At 33.9% G+C, this 13,101-nt stretch overlaps 1 long non-coding RNA gene across 1 annotated transcript; it reads right to left on the bottom strand.

Moving 5' to 3' along the window:
* Nucleotides 1–873: 873 nt before the first annotated feature.
* Nucleotides 874–12,352, bottom strand: LOC118038801 (uncharacterized). Its single transcript, XR_012169631.1, has 2 exons — nucleotides 11,758–12,352; nucleotides 874–1,133 (listed from the first exon to the last, which is right to left on the bottom strand). It is a non-coding gene; the product is annotated as an uncharacterized lncRNA (long non-coding RNA).
* Nucleotides 12,353–13,101: the final 749 nt, after the last annotated feature.

Here is a 13,101-nt window from a genome sequence, read left to right as displayed (position 1 = left end):
AAATTTATGAAAATGGAAACAACTAAAATAGATTTTCGCCGAGACGCCGCACACGTGCGACAATCAGTACAACCCATGTCGAATTGATATATATAAAGATGTGGGAAGCGAAAAGCCATACCTTCAACACTAAATTTCAAAAGTTACAAGGCAAATCTCATGTCACTCGCAATACAAGCTCTCGTTTTCACGAGTAGAGAGTACAAACCAAACATAAATAAAATAACAAAGTAATAATCGCAAACTATCACATAACCTCGACATGGAAACTGAACAGATCTTTAAGGGCTTAGCTGATTAATTAGGGCTTATAATTGAAGTTGACTCAGAGTTGACATGATCTTCAAGGGATAGCTAGAGAAGGCAATCACTGAACATTAACCCAATGATTGAATATTCTTCTCTCAGCCCTGATGCTGTATTGCACGCCATTACCTTCAACTTGTTGCCTGGAGAAAATAATCCTATCCCCCGCCTTCAGGCCTTTTTCGTTCACAAATTGAATCCACTGACCGGTGAATACTGGTCTTGGGTTTGGATTGTTATTTTAACAATTGGGAGATGGAGTATGAGCAACGGTTGATGGTTTAGTATCTGCAACCATCATTTTGATATGTTAATTAATTACTCAATCCAGAGATGACTGTGTTGGTTGTTCGACACTAATAGCTTAGTTATTTCTAAAGGCAATGAGCTTCAATGGACAGAAGTTGCAAGAACAGTTTTAGGACATAAAAAGATGGTTGAAATTATATAAATCTTGAAAAAAATTTCATATTTCCTAGTTCTAGGAGGAAACAAAAAAAAAAGTGTGCGTGTAAAAAGGATAGGAGAGGGTAGGGTTGATCCATCTCGTATGGAGAAAGTAAGGGATCAGGGGAATAAGAAAGTGATTTATTTTTTAATTCAAACTCCAAATCTCTTAAACTTATTTATGAGGTGTGGCCATTTTCTTTTACACCCCAACAATTTAAAAAATTAATATCCAGCAAAAAAAAAAGAAAAAACAGCACTTCAATTGCTCAGACAGCAGCCCAAACATCCTCACCAAACAATCTGATCTTTCTTTTCACTTCCACTTTGATGCATGTTCCCGTAGCTTGGTTTTTCATGGCCTCCTCATGAATTGTGACCTTATCTTTGGAGTGAGCTTTTGCTGTACATTTGCTGTTTGGGAATACAGTTTTCCCTTTCAATATAACTAGAGAATTCTTAGTTCATATCTTCGTTTCCAGATAATGCTTCGATAAACATAATTAAGGATATTCACAATTTGGATCTTACATGCATAAAAAGTAGGTTGGGATTCAAATTAAACCTCTTCTTTTCAAGAAGAAGATCATTGATGTTAATATTAGTTTAGTTACAGTTCATTAACACAGTTTGGATGGTGAAATTGCTGTAAATGTAGCAACATGATAGCGTGGCTCGAACTTGGGATGGCTGAACAGAGGTAACTCTGTTTTTAAGCTCTTCTCCACCATGCTCCGATTGTTTTAGAACCTCGGTCCTTATCTTTATTCTTCTTTAATTGATAGATGAAATTGTTGTTGTTTGGCTGGAACGGATATGATCATTGCTTTGTCTTCCTTCTGGCAGCATTGGCCTTATTCAAGCTCACAAAACTAAAATCAATTTGCTGGCTTGCTTGCCCTGCTTCTTTATTTCTCGTGTTTTTTTTTATATATCTATGTTTTCCTATTTAGCTCGCCCATTAAAGCATCGGTAACAAAATTTTGGGTTGTCAGCTCCAATCAATGCACTGCCACTGTGCCTTTTCGATTGGCAACCTTTGCAGTCCCTTCCCTGTAAAAAAATTGCTTTTCATGTCCTTTTTTTTTCGCTATGTGATTACAATATTGTTGTCATGGTGACAGTCTGATATTGTTGAGACCCTTGCATTTGCACTCAAATTTCTTACCTTTTTTGTCGTTGCCCCTGTTTTTTCGCTGCATGTATGCTGAAACTGGATTGTCATTTAATTAAGCCTTGTGACATGCTACCACATATGCAACATCTGTTTTTCTTCCCAGATCATTAACACGTCTAAATCCATTTATGTTTTTTTTTCTCCATCTGTGCATGTTCATACCATGGGATGCTGACTGCTGTGTTGCGTTCTGGACTGTCATGGGGCTCATTGATGTTTTTTTTTTATAATCTGCTATACTTCCATCCTTCGTATTCATTTTGTCTGTAGTTTATGTGATGAACACGAATGAGCCAGCTTTCTTGGAATTCTTGGATTCTCCTTCCTGCCTTTTATTTTGCTGTTAAGAGGGAATATGGCAGCTGGGTTTCAACCATTCGTTGCCTGCCTTTAGCCCCCCCTGGTTTTTTCCTTTTATTGGAGTAAGGCTGAATATTAGCCGATTCTTTAGCAACAGTTATCTGATACGTAAAGAATTAATTATACCAATGCTTTTAGGAAAAAGATATACAGTCCTTATAAAATAAAGATTGACAGTTAGATTGTTAGTTTCCTTTGTAATCATGGACTTCTATTCCACTTTTACTTACGCCTCTGCTGCGTTGTATATATATATGGCACATTACATAATAAAGAACACACTGCAATTCCAAAGCAGCAATTTTGTTATCATATTCTTTGTTCCTTCTTTTTCTACATGATATCAGAGCAGGTTTCGATTGACCTGCATTTTACTTGAAGTTTTCTATGGAAGACTCTTCTAAATATGTTGGTGCTGATGGCATCAACAGATATTCTAACACATCAGAAGGAGAACAAAGTAATCCAAACCAACGTCTAGGTTCAGTTTTGTTGAATGAACTCAACTATCTTCTTTAGTCAAGAGCTGTAACAATTGCTCTTGGTGGAAGGTCCAAACTTGGCTATGTTAATGGCCATATCAAAGCCCCTGACCCTCTCTCGCATAACTATGAATCATGGCAATGCAAGGATCAACTTGTCATGTCTTGGTTACTTAATTCTATGGAGAATAATATTGCTGAAATATTTAGTTATTCAGAATGTTCAATGGATCTCTGGGAGGCTGTGAAGGAGATGTATGGAAATCAAAACAATGCAGCTCGTGTTTTTCAAATCAAAAGAGATCTTGCTAATCTGCAGCAAGATGGCAAGACTTATGTGCAACTACTTGATATTCTGAAAGGTATGTGGAGTGAACTTGCATTAAATCGACCTCATACTATTGATGTTGCAGTATTGAAAAAACAAGATGAGGAAGACAAGATACTCCAATTACTATCCAGTCTTGGTCCAGATTATGAAGACCTTCGAAGTCGAATTCTAATGAATCCTGATCTTCCATCCCTTGCGAATGTATGTGCTACAATACAGCGAGAGGAAGCTCGCAGAAAAATCATGAATCCAGAGCCAAGAATCACCTTGCCAGAAACCCGTGTATACGCTATTACCAGACAGATGAAAAGTAATAAATCTTACAAAGGAAAACGACCAGATTTGAAGTGCACTTATTGTCATAATCTTGGACACACAAACGGGCGGTGTTGGATCCTTCATCCAGAATTAAAGCCTAACTTTGAATAGGAAAAGGGACTTCAAAAGGGTTATGGATATAAAGCTCACATTGTTGCTCACTCTACTGATGATTCTTCTCCAAGTAATGTTGTGAATTTTTCTACCAACCCGTCTGCTCTTCTTAATGATTTTGCCAATTATCTTAAGGAAAAGGGTGATGCCAACTTGACAGCCTCAAGCAATTCTGATTCTACAGCTATTCTTGGTAAGTTTGCTGGTTTCCTAGCAAACTCTGATCATCTATCCCAAGAGAATTTAGAAGGTATTTTGACTGCTTTTAAAACTGCTGTAGTTGCTAGTACTGTGCATAATTTTTGGGTCATTGATTCGGGTGCCTCTGATCACATAACAAATAAAATGACTAGCTTACATCATTTCGAAAAAATCACTACTCCAACTCATATTTCTGTTGCAAATGGAAAACATGTCCATGTCAAAGGTAAAGGGAAAATTAAGTTGCTCTCTGAAAATATACCTCGAGGAGGCCTTAAAAATAGAAACTCTGAATGATTTCCAGGAGATCGATCTGGGTTAGGATCTCAACGTTTATCCTATGAATATATGTTTTTCCGTGATGTTTTCTTGTGGTGGCGCGGTTAAAAGTTCATGGAGCATTTGTTGCTGGGCTCAATGCTAAGGAAAATCTTGGTCGGTGAAATATTGGAGCTGTGAGGACGTTATGTGTGTTTTGTCATGATCCCTGTCTAGGATGTTCATGGATTTCTTAAGCTATCCTAGTTCGAATGAAAATATGGATTGTTATGTAATTTACCTTGCTAATTTTGGATTTAATTTTCAAAATTAACTGAAATGAGATATTTGGTAAGTTGTTGTCATTTTTAAGTTGGTATCATAATGCTTTTATCTCAATCGGCACCCATGTTTCCCTACTGCTAGAAATCACAAGTTCAAACCTCTTTTTATAATAATAATATTAATTAATTAGTTCATTATAAACTAAAAGATGATGGTTTTTCTGGCAAAGCATTATTTATTTGAATAGTGATTTGTTTTTTTTATTTTATTTTTATTAATTTTTTTTAATTTTTTTTAATATTATATTTTTTATTTAGTTATTACATTTTTATTATACAAGTTGTGAATTTGACTATTTAACTTAATTGGTTCATTTTGAAAATAATAAAAATTCATTAAATTATTGAATTGGATCATTGGTTATTGTCTTAGTAATCTTTGACTCCACTAAATAAAGAATTTACTAAAAAAAGATTCACAAAAGTCATGATCAGTACAACCCATGTCGAATTGATATATATATATATATATATATATATAAAGTTGTGGGAAGCGACAAGCCATACTTTTAACACTAAATTTCAAAGTGACAAACCAAATCTCATGTCACTCGCAATACAAGCTCTCGTTTTCACGAGTAGAGAGTACAAACCAAACATAAATAAAATAACAAAGTAATAATCGCAAACTATCACATTACCTCGACATGGAAACTGAACAGATCTTTAAGGGCTTAGCTGATTAATTAGGGCTTATAATTGAAGTTGACACAGAGTTGACATGATCTTCAAGGGATAGCTAGAGAAGGCAATCACTGAACATTAAACCAATAATTGAATATTCTTCTCTCAGCCCTGATGCTGTATTGCACGCCATTACCTTCAACTTGTTGCCTGGAGAAAATGATCCTATCCCCCGCCCTCAGGCCTTTTTCGTTCACAAATTGAATCCACTGACCGGTGAATACTGGTCTTGGGTTTGGATTGTTATCCCGGCGAATGGACAGCCTGAAGATCCACTGTCTCTCTATAGTGTCTGTTGCCTCAATGTTAATTGCATGCTCTCCCATGGGAATCTCGAAATCTCCCAAATTGGCCGCAGGAACTGTCAGCCTGTGTGTTGTATCAGTCGGAGAAAGCTCTTTAGTAAAAAGTTGCTCCATTTCTAGTTGGTTTTCGGGAGAGATTAAGCTGGATTTTGCCAAGTTTTGAGAAATCTAACTGAGACAAGAACCTGGGACATGCTAGACTGAGCTCTAGGTGGATTTATAGAGATGAGCTCACTTGCTGTCCAACAAATTCTCTTCCGATTTCGTACCATGGCTGGCTCGATCTTGCAATAAAAAGGTGCAACCTTTTTTTTTTCGTCAATACAAGACAAACACGTCCCTTTCTTCTAGATCATATCCCCGCGACATTCTTTCCCCTGCTTTTGCCAAGTTTTGAGAAATCCAACTCATGAGACAAGAACCTGGGACATGCTAGATTGAGCTTAAGGTGTGTTCATAAAGATGATCAGCTCACTTGCTGTCCACCAAATTCTCTTCCGATTTCGCACCAACAGGCTCTTGCAATAAACAGGGGCAACCTTTTTGATTCGCCATTACAAGACAAACACGTCCCTTTCTTATCCCCACGACATTCTTTCCCATGCTGCGATCTCGAACGAAAATATTAGATCAATTTATGGATACGTAGAGTTTTCATCATGCTTAAAAACAATATGGATTAAATTTATTGGCATGTGTCGACCATTATTCAAAACCCTATCCTTAAAATTTCTCAGCTATTGTTGTTTGTAGCATCCCTTCGCCTTTTTCTTTTTCTAGTTCTCTTTCCATAGGTAGACACCTATTCCGCTTCTTTATAAATTCAGCTGTATAATCCCTACGGCACCCATGACTAAATTTTAGAAGATACAGCATCCCTGGTTTAAATGTCATGGAGAAAACCGCCTCCTCTTTTCTTTTTCTTTTTTTTTTTTTAACCGAAGAGAGTTTTACCGACAAGCTCACGGATATAAATAGTTCATCTATAAAACTCTTGTCGATAATTTATATTCTATTGTTGAGTCTATCAGTAATAAATTTATCAACGGATTTATAAACGGACTAAAAAATTACCTGTTTTATTCTGTTGGTATTTGCGTTGGGATGTTTACCATATAACCAATGAAATACCATATGCAATTTTGTTGTTGTTTTTATTTATCTATCAGTATAGTTAAAATATCACCGACCGAATATCATTTGCAATTTTGTTGGAGAGTTAATAATAACAGTGACATCTGTAATTCTATCGGTAAACCTATCAGTAATAAAATTAAAATACTTTTTTAAAAAAATATATCGAACAAAAGTAGAAAATAATTTAAAAAAGAAATCAAATATATAAAATGAAAATAAAATAATATAAAAAATAAATATTTATTATAAATTTAAATATTTGTACTTTTAAATACAATAAATCTAAAATGGAGCTGCATTGGAGGAGGAGGAGATTGGTCGTTGCCGGACCGTGGGGCTAATAAGGAGTAGCACATGGATCACTCATATATTATCTCATCTCCATTACCATTCGGCAGAGTTCTTCATAATCCGCAATGAATCGTTTATATTTTTCATTAAAATGAGTTGATTGATGAAGATCAAAACATCATTAAATTTCCCAGCATCAACATTAACAAAAATATTGTCGGTGTTGTGAAAATTTAAATTTTCTTTTAAGTTATTAAATATAGTAAATCAATATATATCAACTTTTTCATCAAATTAAAAAACATTATTTTTTACCGTTAATTCATCATTCTCATCCTAAAAATTCTCAATATAATTTCTAGAACTGATTTTCAGTCAACTCATGATTGATCATTTCTAAGAGAAGCATGTGCCGTATATTTATAATGATGAGCCCACTTGCTATCCAACAAATTATCTTCCGATTTCGTACCATAGATCTTGCAATAAAAAGGTGCAACCTTTTTTTTTCATCATTACAAGAAAAACACGTCCCTTTCTTCTGGATCATATCCCCACGACATCCTTTCCTATGCTGCGATCTCGAACTAAAATAGATCAATTTATATAAAGATTATGGATACGTGGACTTTTCATCAGATTTAAAAACAATATAGATTAAATTTATTGGCATGTGTTAGGTTGTCATCTATTCCCCTTCTTCATAAATTCAGCTATATAATCCCTACAGCACCTATGACTAAGAGGGTATTTGTTTCTTCAATTGCTTCTGCAGTTGAAGTAAACCACTGAAAAGTTGGTGTTTGGTAAAATATAAAACACGGTTTACTGTTTGTGAGACCCGGTATTCTTTGCATTTAAAATACAGGTGAATGGAAAGCAATTCCAAGCTGCTTCCATCGGTCAGAGTGATTCACACTGTTCATTTTTATGAAATGAACATTCCAGAGTGAATTATAATTCACTCTGTATTAAAAAATAAATAGTGCAGAGTAACTTTACAAAAATAAACAGTATAAAGTGAATTAATTTATTCTACACTAGAAAAATAAATAATGCAAAATGAATTTTCACTCTATACTGTTCATATGAATAGTAAAAAAAACCATGACCATCTCATTCAATATATATTTGGGTTTCTTAATTAAAACTCAAACAATATTAATGAAAATAATAGATGATCAAGGAAATTATAGGAAGTAGAATACACTTCAACTCCGAAAAGAAAGACTGGTTTGGGCCGATATCTCATCTGGAAAAAAGAAAGACACGTGATTATTGAAAAAATCTCTAAACATTCTAGATATTTTATAAGAGCAAAGAACTCTTTTTTCTCTGCAATACCCACCACTAATATCGCACCTGATATAAATTGGACCTTTGAATTTAAATAAAAATATAAAAAATAAAGTCAAAAACAAGAGATACATTGAACTTATAAGCATGTGAGCTTGAAGATGGTTTTAAATGAATCAAAATTAAGTTATAGCTTTTTAAATAGAGTGGAATTGGAATACTCCTGGAGATTTCTTTTCCCCTTCCTAAATTTCGTTGTGTCTTCCACAAAACAAAATTAGAAACTAGACTGGTGAAAAATAGAAACTAGAACTAAAATGAATGGGCGTTGAAGTTCACAAACTTCACATCCCCTGACACCCCATCATTCGCACTCTCATAAAAACTTAAAATCAGGTCCTTCACAGCCCTAAACTCGCTGCAGAATTCACCACAAAAATGTCAATCGAATTGTCGAGAGCTGTGTATATCCTTGCATTATCAATAGTGGGTCCAAGATAGCTCACCTCACAGGCCCTGTATCCTTCCTCCTTGACCTATAAAATTCCTCCAAAACCCTAACCTGTGTAGCATTTGAGAGGATCGTGAAGCCATGGTTAAAACTTAGCAAAAAAAAAAAAAACACTACCTCTCAACCATCTTGCATGTCTTAGCCTTCACCTTTCTTTAGCCCTTCAAAATCCTCCTACCACAAACACAAAACCCAACTGTTCAACCATTTATGAGCTAGAGTAGTCCATCCTCACCTCTAATCTCTTGCCTTAACTTTAAAAGCTGTGACCTTTAAGTCATCGAAGTTTCAGGGAGGCAGGATTTAGTAAAAGAAGACTCCTCCACTGATTTCAAGGGATGCACCTCTCCTAAAATCCTTACTGGTGGTATCATATATTCAAGCCTCCAAGTATTTCGTAGAAACAACCCCTAAAGTCTGCTAAGTTTGGAAGCTCACGTTAGAGGAACAGGCAGCCAAGGTTCTACTTTATGGGAAAATCAAAGTTCTTAGAGTTTCCTAGACACTCTACGAAGAAGAAAAGGAAAGGGAAAGGACTCTTAGAACATGTTTGTTTGCAAAATAAATTCATGTAAAATGAATTAATTTTCGATGTTTGATAGTATTATAGAAAATAAATAAAGAAATATTTTCTAGTATGTAGCTAATATCATGAAAAATAAATTGAAAATAAATTGTTAATATTTTTTTCAAGTTTAATAAAATAATAAAAAACAAATCTTACAAATTAAAAGGTTGAATGAGAATAAAATTGAAAAAAAATAATTTAATTTCATAAATTATTTTGAATAAAAATAAATAAAAATTAAAATAATAGAGATCAAATTTAACAGATAAAAATTAAAAAAATTACAATTTCATAAATTATTTGAAATAAAATAAATAACAATCAGCAAATAACATGACATTTTAAATTTTTCACAACTTTTGAAAAGTGTTTTCCTCCAAAAATAAAATAAAAACACTTTTCAGGAAACCAAATTAAATTTTTTTTTATTGAAAAATATTTTTCATTGACTAAATTTTTAATATAAAAAACATAAAATTTAAAAATTATTTTTTATAAAATTTTATCTTTCAAGAGTGAAATGGGTTGTGGAGAGTCGACAAGCACCTCCAGACAAAAGGGTTTAGCAGCAGCCATAACTATTTGGTCCAAGTCAACACAATCATGCAGTCTCCTTCTGTTTGTTCAACTGGGCTGATATGAGACTTATAAGGTTGGGGTTTCATTTGGGCTTAGGTCAAGTTTGGGCTTCTGTTAGTGGGCTTTTGTTTAAGCATGGGTCGTGTTTGTCAGTTATATGGACTGTGTTTATGTGACTTGGGCTTGTTTTCCTGTTCCTTGGGTTGTGATTTCTGTTCCCATGGACTGTGTTGGAGGTGGTCCATTTACTTTATACCTTGTTTGCTTGCATGATTGATTGGCATGTGTAAAAAATACCTAAGATTATTTTAAAATGCTCTTTTTATTTTGATATGGCAAAGTCCTTTTTAAAAACATTATTGTGGTATATTTATCATTGTACAAAAAAAAAAATTGTTTTGCTCTTCACAAAACAAAAATCCAAATTTTTTTTTTGCATAATTAGCATTTTATATATTTGTTTAATATTATCACAAAAAAATTTTAGTTTAATATTGCTAGAGTCAAGAATATAAATATTTTACTATATAACATTTACCTATACTTAAATTTATTTCAGTTCAATATTTATTAATATTAGAGTCGGGAATATTAAGTTTTTTTTGGTATAAAATTCACTAATACCATAATATTATTCATTATAATTTTATAGCATTGTTGATGACTATAAAGGCACTGCTGATTACCAATCCCATCTGACATAGGTGCTTTCTAACTATCATACAATTTGGACTAAGCATGATGGGAATGAGCCTAATAAAACCTCGCTAGTTCCAATAAAGAAGAGAACAAAACTAAAACTCCAAGAGGGATGATATAGCTGCGACAAACGAGGCATTAGAGATGAGAGAATGGCACAATCAATAGGGGAAGAGAGGCTGGTATATATACTTCGAGGAGGCCTTATTAAAAATAGAAACTCTGAATGATTCCAGGATGAGATCCGATCTGGTTAGATCTCAACGTTTATCCTATGAATGTTTTTCCGTTGATGTTTTCTTGTGTGGCGCGTTAAAAGTTCACGGAGCATTTGTTGCTGGGTTCAATGCTAAGGAAAATCATGTTTTTCCGTGATGTTTTCTTGTGGTGGCGCAGTTAAAGTTCATGGAGCATTTGTTGCTGGGCTCAATGCTAAGGAAAATCTTGGTCGATGAAATATTGGAGCTGTGAGGACGTTATGTTGTGTTTTATCTTGATCACTGTCTAGGATGTTCATGGATTTCTTAAGCTATCCCTAGATCAGGATCATAGTTTCCTAAATAGCTCGGTATGTGCTTAAAGTAATCGTTTAAAGTAAACTGGATATTTATATAGACTCGGTTAACCTGACTTAACTTGTGGAATCGCTAATTCAAACTTTGGAATCAGGTCATGTTTAATATCTTTAATTCCGGAGCAACTGAAAAGAAAATATAGTGGAATTGTTAGGAGATGAGAGAATTATCGTGATTTTAACAATTGGGAGATCGATGGAGTATGAGCAACGGTTGATCGTTTAGTATCTGCAACCATCATTTTGATATGTTAATTAATTACTCAATCCAGAGATGACTGTGTTGGTTGTCCGACACTAATAGCTTAGTTATTTCTGAAGGCAATGAGCTTCAATGGACAGAAGTTGCAAGAACAGTTTTAGGACATAAAAAGATGGTTGAAATTATATAAATCTTGAATTTTTTTTCATATTTCTTAGTTCTAGGAGGAAACAAAAAAGAAGTGTGCGTGTAGAAAGGATAGGAGAGGGTAGGGTTGATCCATCTCGTATGGAGAAAGTAAGGGATCAGGGGAATAAGAAAGTGATTTATTTTTTAATTCAAACTCCAAATCTCTTAAAATTATTTATGGGGTGTGGCCATTTTCTTTTACACGCCAACAATTTAACAAATTAATATCCAGCAAAAAAAAAAGAAAAAAAAAAAAAACAGCACTTCAATTGCTCAGACAGCAGCCCAAACATCCTCACCAAACAATCTGATCTTTCTTTTCACTTCCACTTTGATGCATGTTCCCATAGCTTGGTTTTTCATGGCCTCCTCTTGAATTGTGACCCTATCATCCACTCGAAGATCCCTCTCACGAACAAATTTATTCCAACCCACAGAAAGAAAATGTCCCATGCTCTGATTTCTCCTGATGGTGCAAGAGAAGATCCATTCCTGGCCATTACCATCGTGAACATGCATGTTCATCGATTGGCCTTCTTCGAATGGTAATGGACCCAGAGAACAACCAGGAATACACAAGCCATTCTCAATATCATCTGCAGTTAGAAACTTTGAAAAGACTAATGCCATTGCTTGCTTCAAAAAAACGAAAAAAAACTTGGGTAGATCTGTAGTGGTATGTATCTGTAGCAAGATATATCGAATCTGAGATGTTCTTGAGTTTCTCACTTCACTCTTAAACATGGTATATATAGGGAAATAAGCATTTCATGATTCTGTCGCTTGATGTTCTGAGAAATTTCAGTAACTTCAGGCAAGAGAGGACATGGAAGTTTCCAAACTCAAGCAAAGTTAGATTTATTTTTTGCGAGTATATCGAACCACCTGTCCACCAGCATGGTTCTGATACGATTAAGTCTAAGGAGTAGGAATGAATCCCGTGTTTCTTTTCCGGGAAAACTCGAGGAATATACTTCGCTTGGATTGATTCTTCTAAAGCAGAAAATTTAACACGGTTCGTGTTTAAGAAGATAAAGAAAGGGTCAAACCTAGCATATATGACGTTGACAGACGTCAACGCTAATCCTGATTCCTCGCTAACTTAATTTACACGTTGTCTTTTGTTATTCTTTCCAAAAATGGACATACTACTCTTCATATCATTAGCTAAGTAATCGCCCTATTATATATATATATATATATATATATATTATTAATGTTAATTAAAGACTAAAATAAAAAATATATATATTTTTATAAATAAAAAATGATAAATACAAATGTAAATATTTTATCTTAGTGGAGAACTTTTGAATATTTTTTATTTAATTATATAGGATTTATAAGAAAAGTAATAATTTAAATTATATAAAAATATATAATGTTTAGAATAAATTTTATTGTTTATATAGATTGCACAATTTGTTTTTAGAGATTGAGATAAAATTTATTTTTTAAATATATCAAAATAATATTTTTTTAAAAAAATATTTTTTTTAATATAAGCACTTAAAATAATTTAAAAATTAAAAATTAAAAAATTAAAAAATTAAAGCCCACTAAGGCACGAACTATAAAAACCTCAGCGAAGGAGAAACTTCTCAACCATTGCTTATCAACTCACTCAAGGATTCAATGATCAAGAAGGCTTAAAAATTTGAAGTTCAAAGACGAGGAGGGGCAAGTGTGGACCTTTCGTTGTAGAGGGTCGCCGGAGGGATTTTCAAA

This window comes from Populus alba, chromosome 4 (assembly GCF_005239225.2).
Source record: "Populus alba chromosome 4, ASM523922v2, whole genome shotgun sequence".
Lineage (NCBI taxonomy): Eukaryota > Viridiplantae > Streptophyta > Magnoliopsida > Malpighiales > Salicaceae > Populus > Populus alba.
The sequence above is the reverse complement of the archived record's forward strand: the minus strand, read 5'-3'. Positions and strand labels throughout refer to the sequence as shown.